General features: G+C 35.7%; 1 long non-coding RNA gene across 1 annotated transcript; it reads left to right on the top strand.

Annotated features, from left to right (window-relative positions):
* Positions 1–3689: 3689 nt before the first annotated feature.
* On the top strand, positions 3690–18759 carry Gm33890. Its single transcript, XR_385676.3, has 4 exons — positions 3690–3751; positions 11780–11890; positions 14173–14303; positions 18594–18759. It is a non-coding gene; the product is annotated as a predicted gene, 33890 (long non-coding RNA).
* Positions 18760–19291: the final 532 nt, after the last annotated feature.

Below are 19291 nucleotides of genomic sequence, written 5' to 3'. Positions count from 1 at the left end.
AAAGACTAATACACTCCATAAAACAGAAAATACTGTTTTTTTTTTTAAATAAAGACTGAGTTATATTAATTTTAATCATGTTTATGTGTGTGCCTAACTGTGTGTTGTTATTCAACACAAATTCACATGGCCACAGATGTAGAATTGAACAGTCTTGGGTCTCCCTTATAGCTAGAGTTACAGATAGTGGGTGCTGAGAGAGGGTTGAACCAGTCCTCTACAAGATTAGTAAGCATACTTAACTGCTGAGCCCTTGAAAGACATCTTAAAGAATGTAAGAAGACAAATGATTTCCTAGGAAAACATTTCAGTTATGATACACAAGATAAAGGAAAACTATTCATAAGCATAAGCACATTTAAAGCATGGAAATTTAGCAAGTAGCATTCTGTAAGTGATAAATGAGTAGAGATTTAGCTAGATATTTCATAGAAGAGAAAATATTTAAAGCTATGAAACATGAGAACAGGAACTGGATTACATTAGTAACTGTGGAAAAGCTGTTTAAAGGCTACATTGTGTTGTACAGTTTTAAATACAGTTGTGTGCTTGAGCAAACATACACCAGTTTCAGTTGTTATATGGTTGTACTGAAAGATCCTGGCAGAATGTAAAAGGACACAGAAGCCCTGAAATTGGCAAGATAGATGTCAGTGTTAGCAGAACTAGCTTCACTGATTTAGAAAAATAGAGGTGCACAATGCTCTGGCCACTCCTTGAACCTGTGTGTCTGCCAATGTTCTGACCAGATGTGTGCCCATTGCTGCACCTTCATTAGACTCTTTCCTTGTACCCCTCCCATACCCATTTCTTGAGAATAGACATTGTTTAGATCTGGAAATCCCCTAATCTCCCCCTTCTCCTTTCCCCACTGAGGGCCTATAAAAACTGGGAACTCTTTCCCCTCGAGGTCGACTCCTCTACCCCTGTGTGGGATATGAGTCGTCCCCAGAGCTCTGGTTTTCCCCGAATAAAGCCTCATGTGGTTTGCAACAAGCTCGGTCTGTCGTGAGTTCTTGGGTGTCCGCTATTGTCCTGAGGCCTGAGCGAGGGGCTCCTCCTGGAGTCTTTCGGTACATCTGCACTCCTTTCTCTAGGAACACAAATTTGCAAATCTTCTATCATATTAAATGAATATCATTTTTTTGAAATTTAAATATATTAAGACAGTAACTTGACTCTAGATTCTAGATGTAATAGTGTGCTTTTATTTATTTCTGAACCGGTCAGCTTACTAAAATCTCATTGTTGGCTCTGTCCCAGTTGTTTGCCAACTTTTTTACAAATTTCTTCCTCTATGCTCACTCTATATTAACATTATGTATTTCTTCATCTACTTTCATTGTCAATTCATATATATTCACTAGTTTAAAAAATAGCATTATTAAGCATTGTTCACCTCTATCTGGTCAATAAAGACCTGTGTTTGCAATAAATTAATGTAAATGAGTTAGCTCCCTCTATTTGGTCATTGTTTTTACTTCTCACGTAGGATATAATAATTTGATGGGAGGTTAAAAACTATTGGAAAAATATGGGGTAAATCTCCTAGCTGAAACATACCTTGTCCTCATTAAATAGGGGCTCTTTCCACATAGAGGTCTAAGCAGTCTTGTATGATGCATTTAATCATGGCAGGTAGAAACTTTCTTGTTTTCTACACTTTTCCTTTTGTTCCCTTGCTGTGGTGATTTGAATATGCTTGTCCCATGGGAACGGGCACTATTAGTAGGTGTGGTCTGTGAACAGAGGTGTGTTACTCTGGAGTTGGAGCCGAGGTCTCATATATATGCTCAAGTATGGCCATTGTGATCCAGACCCTCCTCCCAGTGCCTGAGGAAGACAGTCTCCTCCTGGCTGCTGTCAGATCAAGATATAGAATCTTGGCTCCCGCAGCACCAAATCTTCCTTCACGATGCCATGCTTCCAGAAATGATGATAATGGACTCAAACTCTAATATCCGAACTACCCCAAAGTAAATGTTTGCCTTTATAAGAGTTGTCTTGGACAAGGTGTCTCTTCACAGCAATAAAATTTTGATTAAGATACTTGACAGTCTTTGAAAACTAATATGAATTGTTTAGGCTGATATTTAAAATTTTTTCATTTTTGAAAGAGAACTCTTCAAATAGAATGATTAGTAACATATACTTCATGCATGAATTTGTTTGCAATGAATTTTGTATTGACTCATGTATAATAATGTGTGCAATGAAGAAATGAATGTCGTATCCACATAATGATCCAAATTTTGTCTACTGGGATATGTGAAGTCTGTTAAACAGACACTGTTTTTCTGTCTACCACATTTATAGCTGAATGTAGCTTACATACTAAATATACTTATACAAAGTGTTCATGGAAGTAGCCTGTACCACATACCAAACATGAAATAGTTGTTTTGAGTGAATGCAAGGCACTAACCCAATTAAAAATGTATTTAGACATTACACATGTGTCTTTCTTCATAATTTCTCTTGGTAAACATTTTTACATTAGTTTTCCTTGACTTCCAGCAACATGAGGATAAAATCGCCATATCTTCCATGAATTTATAAAGCCCAGTGTCACAGTATCACTCTGCCCTGCACCCACACATGACTTGCTCTTAACAATCATGGAAAAGAAGGTAATGTCAAAACAATCACCCGGGAGACTTTAATCACCAAGAAGATTGGCTCTAATCAGGTTGTAATCCTTCAATAGTGCTATGCTCTCAAGTCTCTTTCAGAACATTATCTCATAATTAACTCCTTAAAATTATTTAAACAAATTTTACACCAACTTTTCCTATAATGACTTTTTCTAGGATTCATATCTGCACACTTAGGATATCATCTACTTAGCAATTTTAAAGCAATGTTGTTGTTTTTTTAATTTAATTTTTTTTTAATTTATATTTTTACACTCCATATTCCATTCTTCTTTCCCTCATGTATCCTCTCTGACTGCCTCACATCCCACATATCCTCCCTACCCCACCCTGTGGGGCTGAGGGGTGTAGGGGAAGAGGGGGGAGAGAGAGAGAGAGCCCAAGTTCGGCCAGAGTTCCTGTACTCTGGACACCGGGACTCGGAAGGACTGCCAGACGCTTTCCACTCTGCCCCAAGTGGACATCTGGCTGTGTGAAGCCACTGACCCCACACAGCAGGGGTGGACAAGGGGCAGCCCCTGATACCAGGGGCCCTGGGGAGACACTCTGGGTCCCAGAGATACAAGAAGAGGGCAGAGGGAGAGAGGTTCCCACACAGGTGAGAGTCCTTAGTCCGGACAATGGCTGGGTATAGGAAGTCCTTCTTACAGGAGATTAGGAACGACTCATTAGGAAAAAGCCTATCCCATTGTCTAATCACAGTGGGCCTTGATGAACAGAGACAGTCTATGGTTTTAGAGCCTTATTGTAGGCAGGGGGAAAGAGAAAAGGTAGAAAAAGTGAGAGACTGGCCAAGGCCAAGAAGAGAGAAGGGGGAAAAGGAGAGAGGGGGGAAGGCTAGAGAGTAAGAGGTTAGAGAGAGAAAAGACAAGGAGAGTTAGGGAGAGAGTGAGAGAGCGATGGTAAGAGGGAGAGTAAAGACAGTAAAAGCTTAAGAGAGCAAAGAGGGGCCAAGCAGGCCCTCTTATAGTGGGCTGTGTTATCTTGCTGTTGCTAGGTAACTGGGAGGAGTCTAGCCTGAAGGTCAGAAGCTTGGGACATTGTCTACTAGCAACAGCTTCTCCTGTGGAGGCTGTGGGGTCTGAGGGGACTGTGAGGTCAGTAACTTCGAAAGGAGCCAGGGGTCCAGGAGACATGAGGGAATGCCTTTCATCCCATGTAGGTGGAAATGAACACTACTGGGTTTCACTGGGGTTCACAAACTCAGCTCAACTGGAGACTAGGCTGTCTGTACATTGCCACCCCATATCTACATGGTTACCCACATCCCCTATCCCACCTGACCCAGTCTCTTGAGGGTTAGGTGCATCATTTCTGAATGAACACAGACCTGGAAGTCCTCTACTATATGTGTGTCAGGGAGCCTCATATCAGCTTGTGTATGCTGTCCTTTTGTTGGTCCAGTGTTTGAGAGATCTCAGGGGGACAGATTAACTGAGACTGATGGTCCTCTAACAGGATCACCCTTCTCCACAGCTTCTTTCAGCCTTCCATAATTCAACAACAGGGGTCAGCTGCTTCAGTCCATTGGTTGGGTGCAAATAACTGCATCTGACTCTTTCAGCTGCTTGTTGGGTCTTTCAGAGGGCAGTCATGATAGATCCCTTTTGGTGAGTGCTCCGTAGCACTTAGAGCAAATTTAATTGGTTGTTAATAAAAACAGTCTGTTCCAGAATGCAAAATTTAATAATTCAAAAATGACACTGATTGCACATTTCAGACTTTGCAAAAAAAAAAAAAAGAATGTTAATCACTTTCTATTGTTCTATAGTTTAAAAAGTTTGCTGATTGATTTTATGTTAATTTCACATAAGATGAAGTCATTAGAGATATGTGGCCCCAGATTGAGACAATTCCTCTATAAGATCGAACTGTAGTTAAGTCTGTAGGGTAGTTTCTTTTTTTTTTTTCTTTTTTTAAATTTTTTTTAAAATATTTTTTTTTATTACGTATTTTCCTCAATTACATTTCCAATGCTATCCCAAAAGTCTCCCATACACTCCCCTCCACTTCCCTACCCACCCATTGCCATTTTTTGGCCCCGGCATTCCCCTGTACTGGGGCATATAAAGTTTGCGTGTCCAATGGGCCTCTCTTTCCAGTGATGGCCGACTAGGCCATCTTTTGATGCATATGCAGCTAGAGTCGAGAGCTCTGGGGTACTGGTTAGTTCATAATGTTGTTGCACCTACAGGGTGGCAGATCTCTTTAGCTCCTTGGATACTTTCTCTAGCTCCTCCATTTGGGGGGGGGGGGCTGTGCTCCATCTAATAGCTGACTCTGAGCATCCACTTATGTGTTTGCTAGGTGTAGGGTAGTTTCGTAATTAGTGGTTGATGTAGGAGTGCTTAGGCCACTATGGGTGATGGCACCACTGTGCTGGGGGTCCTGGGTTCTATAAGAAAGAAATCTGAACAAGCCATGGTGAACAAACGATTAACCAGCATATCCTTCTGGCCTCTGAATCAATTCCTGCCTCCAGGTTTGAGTTTGTATCCACACTTCTTTTAGTAATGAACTGTGGTCTGGAAGTATGAACCATATAAACATTTCTTATATTAGCTCTCTTGGTTATGGTGTGCTAGACAGTAATGTTAAGACTAACTAGGTCAATGAGTTGCAGGTAGTTTATTGAAAGAGCTAGTATCTAAGACTAACTAGAAAATCAGTACCTTTCAGAGGGAGTTCTTATGATACATACAACATGGCAGTTGAGGAAAGCCATGTTCTGTTCCATGTTCCATACTAACTCTTTAGAAAATCATGCATTCCATTGTGGAGTTTCTTTCCTTTCTGGTGTACTTGAATTCATTTATCAGATATTTGTTCTAACCTGTGCCTTTGTGAAGTACTCTCACACTGAAAATCCTTTGAAATATGTAGAATAGAAAAGAAAGAAAAAAATAGCACATATATTCCAAAGGGAAATCATGGCTCACAGTAATTATTTTTCTGTATTGGCAATCAATATAGTTAGGCACTTAGTTGTCAAATTTGTACTTAAATGACAGGAAAGCTATGTGATAACCACAACCAGTTAAGTCTCCATTAAGTGATATATACCTTTTTCTCACAATATGTACATGTGTGTGTGTCTTTAAAAATCATAATTATATCACTTCTACCCATAACAGTTCAGCAACATTCCCTGGGCTTGAAAAAAAAACAAAACAAAACAAAAAAAAAACCACCCCCCCCCAAAAAAAACAAAAACAAAAACAAAAACAAAAACAAAAAAAACCTTGGTTGAGAAAGTTCTGGGCCTGAAACCATGAGAAACTGAGTCTAATTCTGAGAACCACACAAAACACCAGTTGTAATGACACATGCCAGTAATCTCAGCACTGATTAGCTGGAGCCATGCAGATCCCTGGTGCTTGCAGGGTAGTGAGACTAGTGTTCTTGGTGAACTTCACTGAGATGAGAGATACTGTCTCTAAAAACAAGATATGTTACTCCAGGGATTTTACTCCAGATTCTTTGCTATCCAACCTCTGTTGTTACTTAGACAAGTTCAACCCTACAAAATCCTGCCAAAGATGGTTGTAGGGAGTCTGCAGGTTTCACTGAGGAATTGTTGGTCTTTTATAGCATTGGGGGAGGGAGACTTACTCTTTTAGGGTAAGGCTACTGGTTGGAGTTCCAAGTACCATTGGTCAGCTCTGTGCTCAAGCACAAGTGGCAGAACTAACTGGAGTTACAGAGCTCTCCCCCTTCAAAAAACAGAAATAGAGTTGATAAGGGGAGTTGTAGGGGAAATGAGAGTAGACATGACCATATTTCATTATCTTCCATATGTAATCTAAATAACAAAGAAAAAAAATGAAATAAATTATCAGTTGCCTAAGCGTATTTGTTTGTACTACAGTCCCAAGAATAAGCATTACATGTCTTTAGTCTTACTATTTTAGTAATTTTATCTATAGTTGAAAAGAACATGATGGTGTTCCTACAACATTTGATTTTTTGAATGTTTTCTTAAGTCACTTTCTGGAGGCCTTGAAAACAGTGGGGCAGACTTCTTATAAACAATGTAACAATCTGCTCTGCTCATCTCCAGTCCTTTCTCAGTCCCTTTTGTGTAGAAATCCCTTTTTGCATTTGCGTAGAAGTCCCTTTTTCCAAGAAAATACTGATTTTAGTGTGTGCATTAATGAAGGCCAATGGTTGTGACATAGGACCTTCCAACCTAGGGACTGTGGCTCAATTAACTTTTTACAGTCTTGCCCATGCTTGAACTGCTTTCAGAGCAGGAGTTACCTTTCCTATTGTTATGCAACTGTATGCACTTTCTCCTACTTATAAAATTTATCTTCTCATATATTTCCATTAAGGTAATTCAGTGATATTACATTTCTGTATAACAAACTCCACTACCTCCTTGAAGTACAATGTGAATAAGCAGATGTAAAATTCTGGGAAATCTATGGAAATTTTATTCTGAATTTAAAAAGATTTAAGTCCTCTGCACAGTCATTCTCCTGTACTTACCTTACGTGCAAGCATGCAATACATTTCTTCCCATTGCCTCTGATTTCTTTGCAGCCCTCAGCAATGAATGTTCTGTCACACCTTACAAACTACATTGACTAAATTTTATAGGATGACACACTTCAGTATGTGATTAGGAAGTCTAGTAAAGTATAGAAATACTAATTGGTTACTAACTACAAAGACTCTAAATGTTTGTTCTTAAAACTCGAGGTTCTCTTGGAGAATAATATACAAAGTAAAGGCTTGGGCATCTAGAGGTGAGATAGCACAAATTTATATTGCAATTTTCAATAGCTAATATTAACTAAGAACCTGTCATAGTGCAGCATTTTTAGGAATTATTTAATTGTAACTTTATTTGTAATGATTTTTTAAACTGATAGGAGAGGTTCCTGTATTTATAATTGACTGTTATGAATTACCTTTGCTGTTCACAAGCAGTCTTCCTGGATGGCAAAACAACTCAGTGTGCACACATACATGTCTTTGTAGTCACCCATGGAGGAACTGCACAGTGCCTATTGTCATGAGTTTTTTGTTGTTGTTGTTGTTGTTGTTTTTTGTTGTTTTTTTTTGTTTGTTTTGTTTTTGTTTTTGTTTTTTTGGGGTTTTTTTGATACACAGATTATTAAAGCCTGCTAAACTTGTGTACTGTTGTTGGGAGTGATCTTTTTGTGCATTGTGTAAAGACTGTCCTTTTATTATTCCAAACTCTGATTTCTGTGTTGGCAAAGACTTGAGTGCTGACTAGACTTTGGTATTGAGATTCATATGGCTACATCATATTTTGTAAGCATTCCCTCTCTCACCCTTTGATTGGTTTAATAAAAAGCTGATGGCACTTCCGGGACTTACGGAACTTCCGGGAGAGAGAGGAACTCTGGGAAACAGTCAGGTGGAGGAGAATTTACCACCCAGACATGGAGAAAGAACCAGGCCAGTTCTGCGGGACAGATAACTAACTAGCCATGTAGCAGAACATAGATTATATGAGTTAATTTAAGTTATAAGAGCTAGTTGAGAACAAGAGTAAGCTAAGCATAAAGCTATACTTAATACATATAAGTCTCTGTTGGTGTCTTTATTTAGAGATGAAGTGAACATAGAAAGTTCTTAATGGATTATATATATATATGTGTGTGTGTGTGTATACGTATATATGTATATGTATATATAATTTTAGTTGTCCTTTGCTGCTGCTTTCATGGGTAATTGCTTCATTGCCATTGGGTACTAATTAAAGTAGAATTAAGGCTTTGATAATGTTTTATGACCAATTTTGTTAAATATTAGATGTATTCTTAAAGTTTGTCACCATTAAGTTTATTTATTTTATAGTGGGAAATTTAAGTGTTTTCCTTAAATAGTATATATGGTTATTACAGGAAATCTTATCCATTCTAATAAGACTTTGCTGTTTGATGATCTTAATTCATTAAATGTTTTTACATAGATTGAGTTCATACATTTTAGAAATGTTTACATGGTGGATTCATCATAGCATGATCAAATACCCTTTCTTTAAGGAATGCTCTTTCTGTCTTTCATATAAACACACCTAGTCTTTTTCCTTGATGTTTATATATTGACAATGCTGCTTAAAACTTCTTGACAAATGTAAGCATTATAATATAAATTTAACTTATATCTCATAAAACATCCATGAACCAAATTAAAATTTGGTGAAATTACAAAGATATATATAATCTAAAATGCATTGTATTTGTGGATTGTCATCCTCTATTAAAAGCACAGCAGTATTTCCTACATTAATACATGAATAGTATAATGTATAGGGTCAAAATGAATTTTTAAAATTTAAAAATTTTTAAATTAAAAAAAAAAAGACAAAAAAAAGTTGTCTTCTTGGGGGATTGTGAGACGAAAGGATTTACTGTCTGTAGACAAACTCTCCAAAGCTGAATGGAGAGTCATGAAACACAGCAAAGCTGGAGACTTAGTACCAACTTCCTGGATGAGAGAAAGCGAATGAAAAGATAAACATGGCAAGTGGATAATTAATTTAATCAAATACAGATAGGTCAGTATTATAGAAATAAGTGTGTTCTAACTTGACTCACATCAAATCTTAAAAATAGGACTGTGTGATAGCTCAGGCAAAGGAGCTTGCTGTCAAGGTTGGTGACATTAGTTTAATCTCTGCACCCCACATGGGGAAAGGAGAGAAGTGACTTCTTCGATGTACTGTCTGCTTTTGTCCACTATGTGCTCTCTCTCTCTCTTACACACACACACACACACACACACACACACACACACACACACACACACACACACAAACACACACAAACACATCCGTACTACATATGGTGGCTTTTAAACATAAAAATCATTGATTGATATGAGCTTTAAACAAATTATATAATTTGGCCTCACTGACTCAATATAATACTTATGGGGATGGGTTAGCTTTTAAAAATATTGTTATTGGTAAGCTTTGCAAAAATTCAGTGCACCTTTTTAAAAACTTGCTCTGAGAAGATAGCTATGGCATACATTTAAAATAAAAAATGTGATACATATGTTCCAATGTGTAAAATAAAACAGTATTGTCTGTTTTCTTATCAATGACATTGTCTAAATCACATTTTTATTAGTAGATAAATCCAAAATGTATTTAGATGAATTCAGTAGATCCTTTGGTAAAACATAACCGCCACTGTTTTTTTTTTTCAATATTCATACAATACAATTCAACTAAAATACTAATACAATTCCTCAATTTAGAAATATGTACTTATCAGAAACTTAACATTTTTTAAGGGTGCATGAACTGGGGTTGACCATATATCTATGACCAAGTAAAATGCAGAACAATCTCTATATGATTACTTTGAATTATCAATAAATGTAGACCGTTGACTCTATTACATGGGAAACATTTATTACACTATTACTTAATCATTATATTAAGTACTTATTCATCCACACATGAATCTAGTTTCATTTAATGTGAATCTACTTCAAATTAGTTTTTCATACTCTGTTTGATACCAAGACAAGCCAGACATAAAACATAGGTTTTCAAATAATTTCATGATTACATGTGTATTTTCTAAGAACAGAAAATCAACAGCAGTTGTATTCAAATGAGGGTACATCAGGTTAAATGTCTCTGGTACTTTAATCATTCTATACATACATTTGTATATGCTACACCTGTATTTATGAATAAAGGGGTGGAAAGTATAGATAAGTTAATTGAATTCACAGTACATACCATTTTGATGGTTCATCTAAAACTGTAAACTAGATACAATTTCAAACATTGTCTTGGACAAATAATTTCATACGCATATCACTAATTAAATGCATTGAAATATAACAAAATGTTGTGAAACTCTATGTGTGTGAGGTTTGTTGTTGTAATAAATTGCATTTGATACATCACCTCTACAGTTGAATTGAATAATAGAATATTTTCTTATTGTAACAATAAAGATAACAAGAATGTTTAATTTAATAGTGCTGCCAGGGTACAAAACATACAAAATTCCTAGGATTATATGCTTATAATTATTACTTTATCAATATGTCCCTCTGAGTGAACATTTTAACTTAATTTTGACCAAATTAAATGTCAGAAATAATATATTTCACATGTGACTACCTACTAAAAGCATAATGCTGATTTATTGCCATGATCTCCTATTTAAAGCATGAACAAGAACTATTAAACTCTCATTCCAGAAGGCAAATTTTTATTATTAACAGATGCAGTCAAACTGGGGAGTCTCATAGTGCCATGAAATATGAGCCTTACTCCAGATTAATTTATCTGCATATGTGTGTGTGTGGACTGAGAGCTGTGTCAGTGTGGACCCAGGCAGACTTTTTTTTTATGCCTCCTGTTGTCATCAGCCCCCTAAATGATTCTGCTACCCAGGTCCCCTGTGGCCTACTTACTGTTGTATTTCTTCCTGTGTAAACACTCTCTCACCGGTACAGATGAGCAGTTTCTCTTCCTGCCTCCTTTGCTCTAATAAAATCCCCATTTTTCACAAGCAGAAGGACATTCATTTTTCCCACCTCATTTTTCAAGTACCAAATGATGGCATTTCAAATTTTAAGTAAACAAAAAATCCAATTTTTCATAGTGACAGCAACTGCACTGATGTATTAACCTGAGACACTAAATGACTTATTTCTGATGATATTTGAAGAAGCCCCTTATACTTTTCAAACATGCCTACATGGTTGGTTTGGGCATAGAGCTAAAGCCTTGACTTACATAAGTTTTTAATAGGCTATATTTCATTATCAAGTGTGTGGATCACACCTAAAAAGCAGATACCCTCTGCTAAAATATCATCATTAGAGGCTCAAAGTACAGATATTGACCTATATTCCTTACTCAAACAAATCTCATGAGCTTGTAGACAGTCTGGTTGCCTATTGAAATATCAAAAGTTGTCACAGTGATGAAAAAAAAGACACTTCTGTTGTTTTATGGCTGGAGTGAGCTGCAGTACAAACATGTCTAAACAGTATGCAAGATGAACCGAGCCTGTGTTTTGTTTCATTTTTGCTTTCTTCTGGTCTGGAAATCCTGAGAAAGAGAAATAAATGTTCCCACAATTGCCTTTTTCCTTCTGTTCCCATTTGGACAGCACAGGCATGTTCTCTGTGAAGAAAGGCTCACAGCCATCAACACAAGGCTGCACCTACTGTCCACACGGTTTGTATGAGTTGACAGTGAGAAATGAAAAGGCCCATGGGAGGTAAGTGCTCACTTAGAAATGAGGTCTCTGTCTTTCAAGAATGATTTGATGGGAGCACATAGCTTACTGGGAACATAGGGAACGCCTATTGTTTGATTTCATATCTTCAGTAGGTATAGAGATGTAGTTCGGTGCTTTGATGTTGCATTAAGGATGAAAACGGAGAAAGAGACTTCCTCCTGGAGTACTTTAGACCAAGAGTCAGCCCACATTTGAATTCTTCCATTCTCTCCTTGTGCCTCCCATCTGTCTGAGGTTTGTAGCCTGTGACCTGTCTGTTATTTCTCTGTTCTGTGCATTTTATCTCGGCCTGCTCCCATTGCCAGTCCGTGTCTTCTGGATGTCCCTAACAAAGGGCTTCACTCTGTATTTATTGAACAACACAGAAAACACGGCATGGGAAAAGAATGAGGAATTCTTTTCTGCAGAAAACTTTAACAGTTTTCCGATTGGGAGAAGTTCCTTTACTGGCCCAGAATACAACTCAAACAACAACAAAGAAGTTATCAACCTATATCCCACTTGTGGCTTGAACATTAATGGTGAATATTTATCTTGTTAAAGGTACTTTTCAATTGGCTGACTGCTTTTAGAAAATAATGATACACATATGCAGATATTTTTTTTTCTCAAAGACAATGAAGAGTACATCATTTAAGATTAAAGTTACATGTTTAGGTTGTAAGAGCTGATTACACAGGAAATCAAATGCATATTGAGGTTGGTTGTATTATGTTTTCTTTTGTTATTTTTATTTTTCTTTCATATATTAAATCCTGATGGCAATTTCTGCTTCCCCCTCCCATGTCTGTTCCTCCCAACCACCTCCCCTCCATTCCTCTTCAGAAAAGTTCAGGCTTACCTTGGATATCAACCAAACATGGTAATCAAGTTATAATAAGACTAGGCACCTTCCTCAAATCAAGGCTGGATTGGGCAACCCAGTAAGAGGAAAAGGGTCCTAAAAGTAGGCAAAAGAGTCAGAGGCTTCATCTACCAACTGATGGAAACAGATGTAGAGACTCACAGCTAAACACAAGGTGGAGATGTAGAAGAGGGGGAAGGATTGCAGTAGCCAGCCAGGTCAAGGACACCAAAGGAAAAGTCACAGAATCAACAAACCAGGGCTCTTAAGTTCTCACAGATACTGAATATGCAATCAGGACGCCTTCGTGGGTCTAATCTAGGCACTCTGCATATATGTTATTAGATGCATTGTTTTCTTAAAGGACGGTTAAGCTTAAAGAGGCCTAGTATATAGTACAATAGCAGATCAAATAGACAGTCGCAAGTGATCTTGAAACATACAAAATTTGAGTTGGGTGAATGGGCTAGCAAATTTTCAGTATCTGAAGGAAGAGCTATATTCATCGGAAGATATACCACAGTTTCAGTTGAGAGATTAAGATACAGAGTGAAATTTGAGATTGTAAAATTCTTAGTCACTGTTAATTATACAAGCAGGGAATCAGGTCAGAAGATTGAAGAGTCAAAATATCTTTATAATACCATGTAGTTGACAATAAATAAATGAGTATATTTAACGTGTGCAAATTCTAATGTTGTGACATATTTAAACACTAATAGCTCATCATGGCAAGGATGGTAGTAGAGATACTCATTACTTCTAAACATTTCCTCAAGCCTCAGTTTAATTCTCCCCAAAGAAGGTGGTCCTGTACTTCCTCATGGTCTCCATAAAATTCTGCTACTAGACTGTGTATTCTAAATGGCACATTCATTTTATTAAATCAGAACAAAAATAAGTATATATTTATATAGGTACATATGTATTTATGTACACACATAAAATGTGAGGGAATCCCTAGCTTAGTCAGCATTATTTAAATAATTGTTTATTCTGTTATTGTGCTATGTTCTTTGTAATATATAGATATAGCACAGTTTAGTTGTCCATTATTCTATTGGCAATTATCAAGTAAATACGTAATATTAAGATTTATTCACAAAGATAGCTAGTAAATGCTATCTTTATATGTCTTTCTAACAAGTTGTATGATTTTATACTATCATTTGAATATTAACATTAAAATATTTGAACATAATAATGAGTATGAACTTGGTAACCCAAGAAGTGACTGTACTGTCTATTACAACACACTTATCTCCAGCAAATGAAAATAACAAGATAGAGTATTTGAAGAGCTTTCCTGTATGCTTGCAAAACTGTGTCAGCAGCTACTATTTTTAATCATTCTAGTTATTTATAATAGGGGCTGGAGAAATTTCTTAGTTGTTAAAAGCTCTTTTTGCTCTTTCAGTGGACATGAATTCAATTCTCAGACCCACATGGAACTGTTCACAAATGCCCAAAACTCTAGCTTCAAGACATCTCGTACCCTCTTCTAGCCCAAAGAGAAGCACGAGCTTACCTGTACATAATATGAATAATGTAAGTTTAGAGATGTTATTTGCAAGGCATTACAGTTCATAGTATAATCAGTCTACTAGTGAGAATTGACATACGATGATGAAAAGTAACATTGTGTTATGGGAACAATTTATAGCTTTAGTTTCATAGTTAAGTATGACTTATTTTCATGAGGGTCTGTAGAGTGGGAATGAAGTGCCTTCCCCATCTGGGGCCGAGATTTTATTTCAATATAATCTGTGGAAAAGAACAGCCAGCAACTTCCCTTTGTAGCCCCAGCTTGGTTGAAAGCTATGCTTTGGCAGTTTTCCATATATGGCAAATATGTTTGGACTAGTTCATTCCATTCAGAAACAGAGTGTAGATTCAGTACTCTGTTCTGTTAAAAAAGAAATTATATATGGTATATTTTATGATAAAATCATCAACAGTGTAATTTTAATGGACAGTTGAAAAGTAATGCGTTGTTGATTTTGAATTTGATGCATGTGTAGGGGAGCATGAGTGCCATGCTGCACGTATGAAAGTCAAATGACACCTGTATGAAGTTGATTCTCACATTCTACCTTTCCCAGATTAAGAGAATCAAACTTGGGTCTCTAGGATTGTATGGCAAGGGGCTTTACCTGTTGAGTCACCTCACTGAGCCTAAATGTAATTTTAAAATATGTTTTGAGAAGACAGGCATTATTACATTTGTGATTTTATTCCATTTTGAATGGCTGGCTTTCTTTCTCTCTTTCAGTCATTCTTTCTAATGCAAACTTTCTTGGCCCTTTACTTTCATTTCCTTTTATAATACAGGGAAATATTAATATTTATATACTTAAATATTAATATAAATATTCTGTTATGGTTTGAATGCCCCCCATGACTCATATATCTGCATGCTTGCCTCCGAATTGGTAGAACAACTGAAAATAATCAGGAGGTGGGGACTTGTTGGAGGAAATGTGCCAGTGGGTTATTAAGGTATTTGTGTATTTATAAATAATTCGTTTACATTTATATTAGCCTATTCATAAAATGAAATATTGTAATTGGAACTTTTATTCACCTGATATAATTGTTGTCTCAGAGGCATACTGCAGAATAAGCACACTGTTTCTAGTGCTTTCTGAACTCTGACTAACTGGTTCAACCTTAGCTTTCTGGCTAAAACTCTTCACCATGCTGACTGATTCTACATTACTTCTTTCTAGGCCACTGCTTGGCTTCAAACTAACTCTGGCAATATATTCCCATCTTCTGGCTTCTTCTCATTCCCCAGACCCTTCTGTCTTTACCAGTGTGTAGCTTGTTCTCTCTGCAAACCAGGGTCTGAAAAAACTCTTCCAGTAAAACTAATTCCTTCTTCTCTTCCTCTTTGGTACATCTTCTTTGGTATATCTTTATTTTCTGTTCTCATACGAGTTGGGCATATCCTATCCTGTTAAATCTCTCTCCGATTAATCACTTTGTATGCTACTCAATTAGACGATACTTTCAAACAGGGGTGTTTCCTTCTACAAAGTAACTTTACCTTCATTTTCTGAAACTAAAGTTGTGTTCTAAGGATGTGTCTGTTTTCCAGTCAGAAGGATTAAAAGTGTATGTATGGTAAACTGAGTTACACTACCACTAGAAACAGGGTTTTCTAGTAAACAACACAATCTCAGATTTCACAGTGTGATCAAATATTCTGCAACAAAAATATTACATAATTCTTCTAATGTTAAATCAACAACAGTATAGTGAAGTAACTCACCAAAGCATAAATGTCTATTCTCAGTTTACTGGATTTGTGAGCCTAAATTTGTTTAGCAATTTTATCTCATAATTTTGTAAAAGCAGTGTTTTCTGTCTATTTGATTATTTCAGTTGCTTTCTTTAATTACTCAATTTCCTGAAAGAGCTCTAAAAAAAGTGTTATTAGTGTTTTATTAAGTCAGAATTTACCTAGGAGTCATTTAAACCTTGGATTTTTCTGTGGATAGTTTAAAAATTCAATTTCAATTACTTTTATTTTTTTTAAAGCGACATTTATTTTTTATTATCATTTATACTAGGATGAATGCAATATTTATTTTTATTTTAATCTGGTCTACAAATCATATAGTTTAGTTATAGTAGTTTGAATTCCATTATAATAATTTATTTTTACATATTAAAATTAATCTTTAAATTTATTAATGTATCCTTTTTAAGTAAGGGTTGGTAGTCTAATATACAAAATTGTCCATTACATAGAAATTGTCAGGTTACTGTAATATCATTTTCATATTTATGTCTCAAAAATATTATTAACACAAAAATTTAATTATTAGTTTTATTAACAATTACAGATGAATCTGATTACAATAAATATTAGTAAATTATTTTTTTAAAAGTTCAGGGTAGCCTAAAGCAAATCCAACTTAGATCACTTATTTTGTTTTTATTATTTTATATTATTTGAAAATGTTATTCATCTACACAATTTATCTAGATGATATTTTCCTCTCATTCCCCAATTCTAACTCCTCTAAGCATCATCATATCTATCTATCTATCTATCTATCTATCTATCTATCTATCTATCTATCTATCTATGTTTGTGTCTCTGTTAGTATATGTGTCTGTCTCTCTCAATTTCTTATCCTCATTTTATAATTATTTTCACTTTTTTTCATTTTACTGAGTACAAGGAGTGCTTTCCACATGAGGGTGTGCACTCATCTACTGACCTGTGGGAAACATACCCGTTACCAACTTTCTAAAGAAAAGCGATTGTCTATCACCTAGCAACAATCCACTGTCAATAGCTCCTCACTTAGACTGAGACCTTGGAGCCCAAACATATTCTATACTGTGAATTCTAATTCTCTTAACCTTGTGTAATCCTTTTGTAGATAGCCAGAGGTGTTGAGACTTCATGACATGTTCAGAGGATAGCATGTCCCAGCATTTCACCCATCCTTCAGGTCTTATACCTGTTCTTCCCCCTTCTATATACTTTCTAAGCCTTGCATGGATGGGAAAGTGATCTAAATATCCCAACACAGAGCACTCACAATTGCTTATTATTTGCAGCTTTTGAACACCAAAGTATCTCTGTATTAACTTCTACCTACTGCTGTAAGAAACTTTCCTAACTAAGGATGGGAGCCTCAGAAACTGGTGGTTATAAACATAAATAGTTCAAAGGCAGATTGAAAACCAATTAACATACATATAAACACAATTTTGAACAAAAATACTTTACATTTTGAACAGTGTTTCTATTCCCAGTACTTTAAAAATTCATATTTGCCTCTGTGTACACGTATGTATGCATGTGTGTACAGATTTATATACATGTAAGCATATTAGCATATAGGTATCATTGGCCCTAAACCTGAGTTTCAATCTTATCATTTTCTTGACTTTTCTTAAAGAATCATTTTTAGTCCACTAAATTTTCCTTCAATTTCTCTTCATGTTAATTTATCCTGACTTTTTCTTTATTGTTTACTTTTTACTAATACATTTTCCCCCGTAATTTGCTATTTTCTAACTATTAGAGACAGGCCAGTTTCTAAAATGGTTACTTACTGACTTAAATTTTCCCTAAGTACTCTTTTAGTAATATCTCAGTAAAATTATGTATTATTTTTCCATTGTCCTAAAATTACATGTATCACCTTTGCATTTTATCTCTGACCTATGTTGTTTTTAGATAAGGCTTATTTTGCTTCGAAGTAAAACACATTCCAGAGATTTGTTTCTGTTTATTGTTTTTTTAATTTGAGATCATTTGTCAGATAATTTATTTTATAAGATCACAACCCTATCAAGTTTCTTGAAACTTGTTTTATTACTCAGAATATGGTTATCTTCGTACATGTACCATGTTACTTGACTGACAGTGTCAGCTGCTGAGTAGGTGATTTTTATAAATGCAAATCAATTCTTACTTTGGCTTTGATGTCCTGGCTAACATCTTGGATTGTTTCATTAGTTTGTTTTAATTATCCAGAAAAAAATTACAGGCTTTTTAACTACTCCTCTAGTTTAAATCAGTTTTTGTTTTATAAATTTTATAATGTTATTGTTATATGCAAAGTATTTCTGCGGATGAATTTATTGTTTTAGCACAGTAGCTTGTCGGTGTTTTCCATGGTATTTTATATTTTCTTGTTTTCTTAATAGCAATGTGTTCTTCCTTGCTTTTCCTTTGGTGGTTGTTTATATTTTCTTTCATTTAACTAGTTACTATATTTAAGGCAATTCCTAGTAAGCCACACATACCTGATTTTTACATTATCATCAGAAATAATATACTATGTCTTTTTTTTCTTTTTCATGCTACAGCCATTCTGCAGCAAGCATGACAATTTCCCTTGAAAATAACTCTGTGATTTCCATCAGATCAGGCAATTGTTTAAAACTCATCATGAAAGTTGAGAGTTTCTGGTCCCATACTTCATTTATTTTTCATGTTATTAATTATTGTAATAAATCAGCAGAAACAATAAGATATTTTATTTATTCCTGTATATTTTTTAATTTTATGATTTTCTATAATTTGGGTATTTTGATAAACCTGGTTCATTGCTTTATGGATTACTAGACAAAACCATTTGTTTTTCTTACTGTACTTTTACTCCTTTGTGTACTTATTTATATAATTATTAGCATCATCTGTTTTAACATTCAGGTGGTTTTACAGTACTTTGTACTTAGAATAAACAAATATAAAGAAGAGATAATTAAAACTCCTGATCTGGTATTGGGTGAGGGAAAAGAACTGAAGCCCTGAGGGCCAGCAAAAAAAAATGGAAATAGGCAACCTTGGGAGATAAGAGATTGGGGGACCCTCCAGAATACACCAGAGATATGGGAGGTGAGAGACTCTCAGGAATCAAAGGGAGGGACCTTAGATGAAATGCCAGACAGTAGGGAGAGGGAACATATAGAACCCACCTCCAGCAGGAAGACAGGGCATCAAATGAGGGATGGGGTTGTCATCCCACAGTCAAAGCTCTCACCCATAATTGTTCCTGTGTGAA

Source organism: Mus musculus, chromosome 17 (genome assembly GCF_000001635.26).
Source record: "Mus musculus strain C57BL/6J chromosome 17, GRCm38.p6 C57BL/6J".
In the NCBI taxonomy this organism is placed as follows: Eukaryota; Metazoa; Chordata; class Mammalia; order Rodentia; family Muridae; genus Mus; species Mus musculus.
This window is presented reverse-complemented; position numbering and strand designations above follow the sequence as displayed.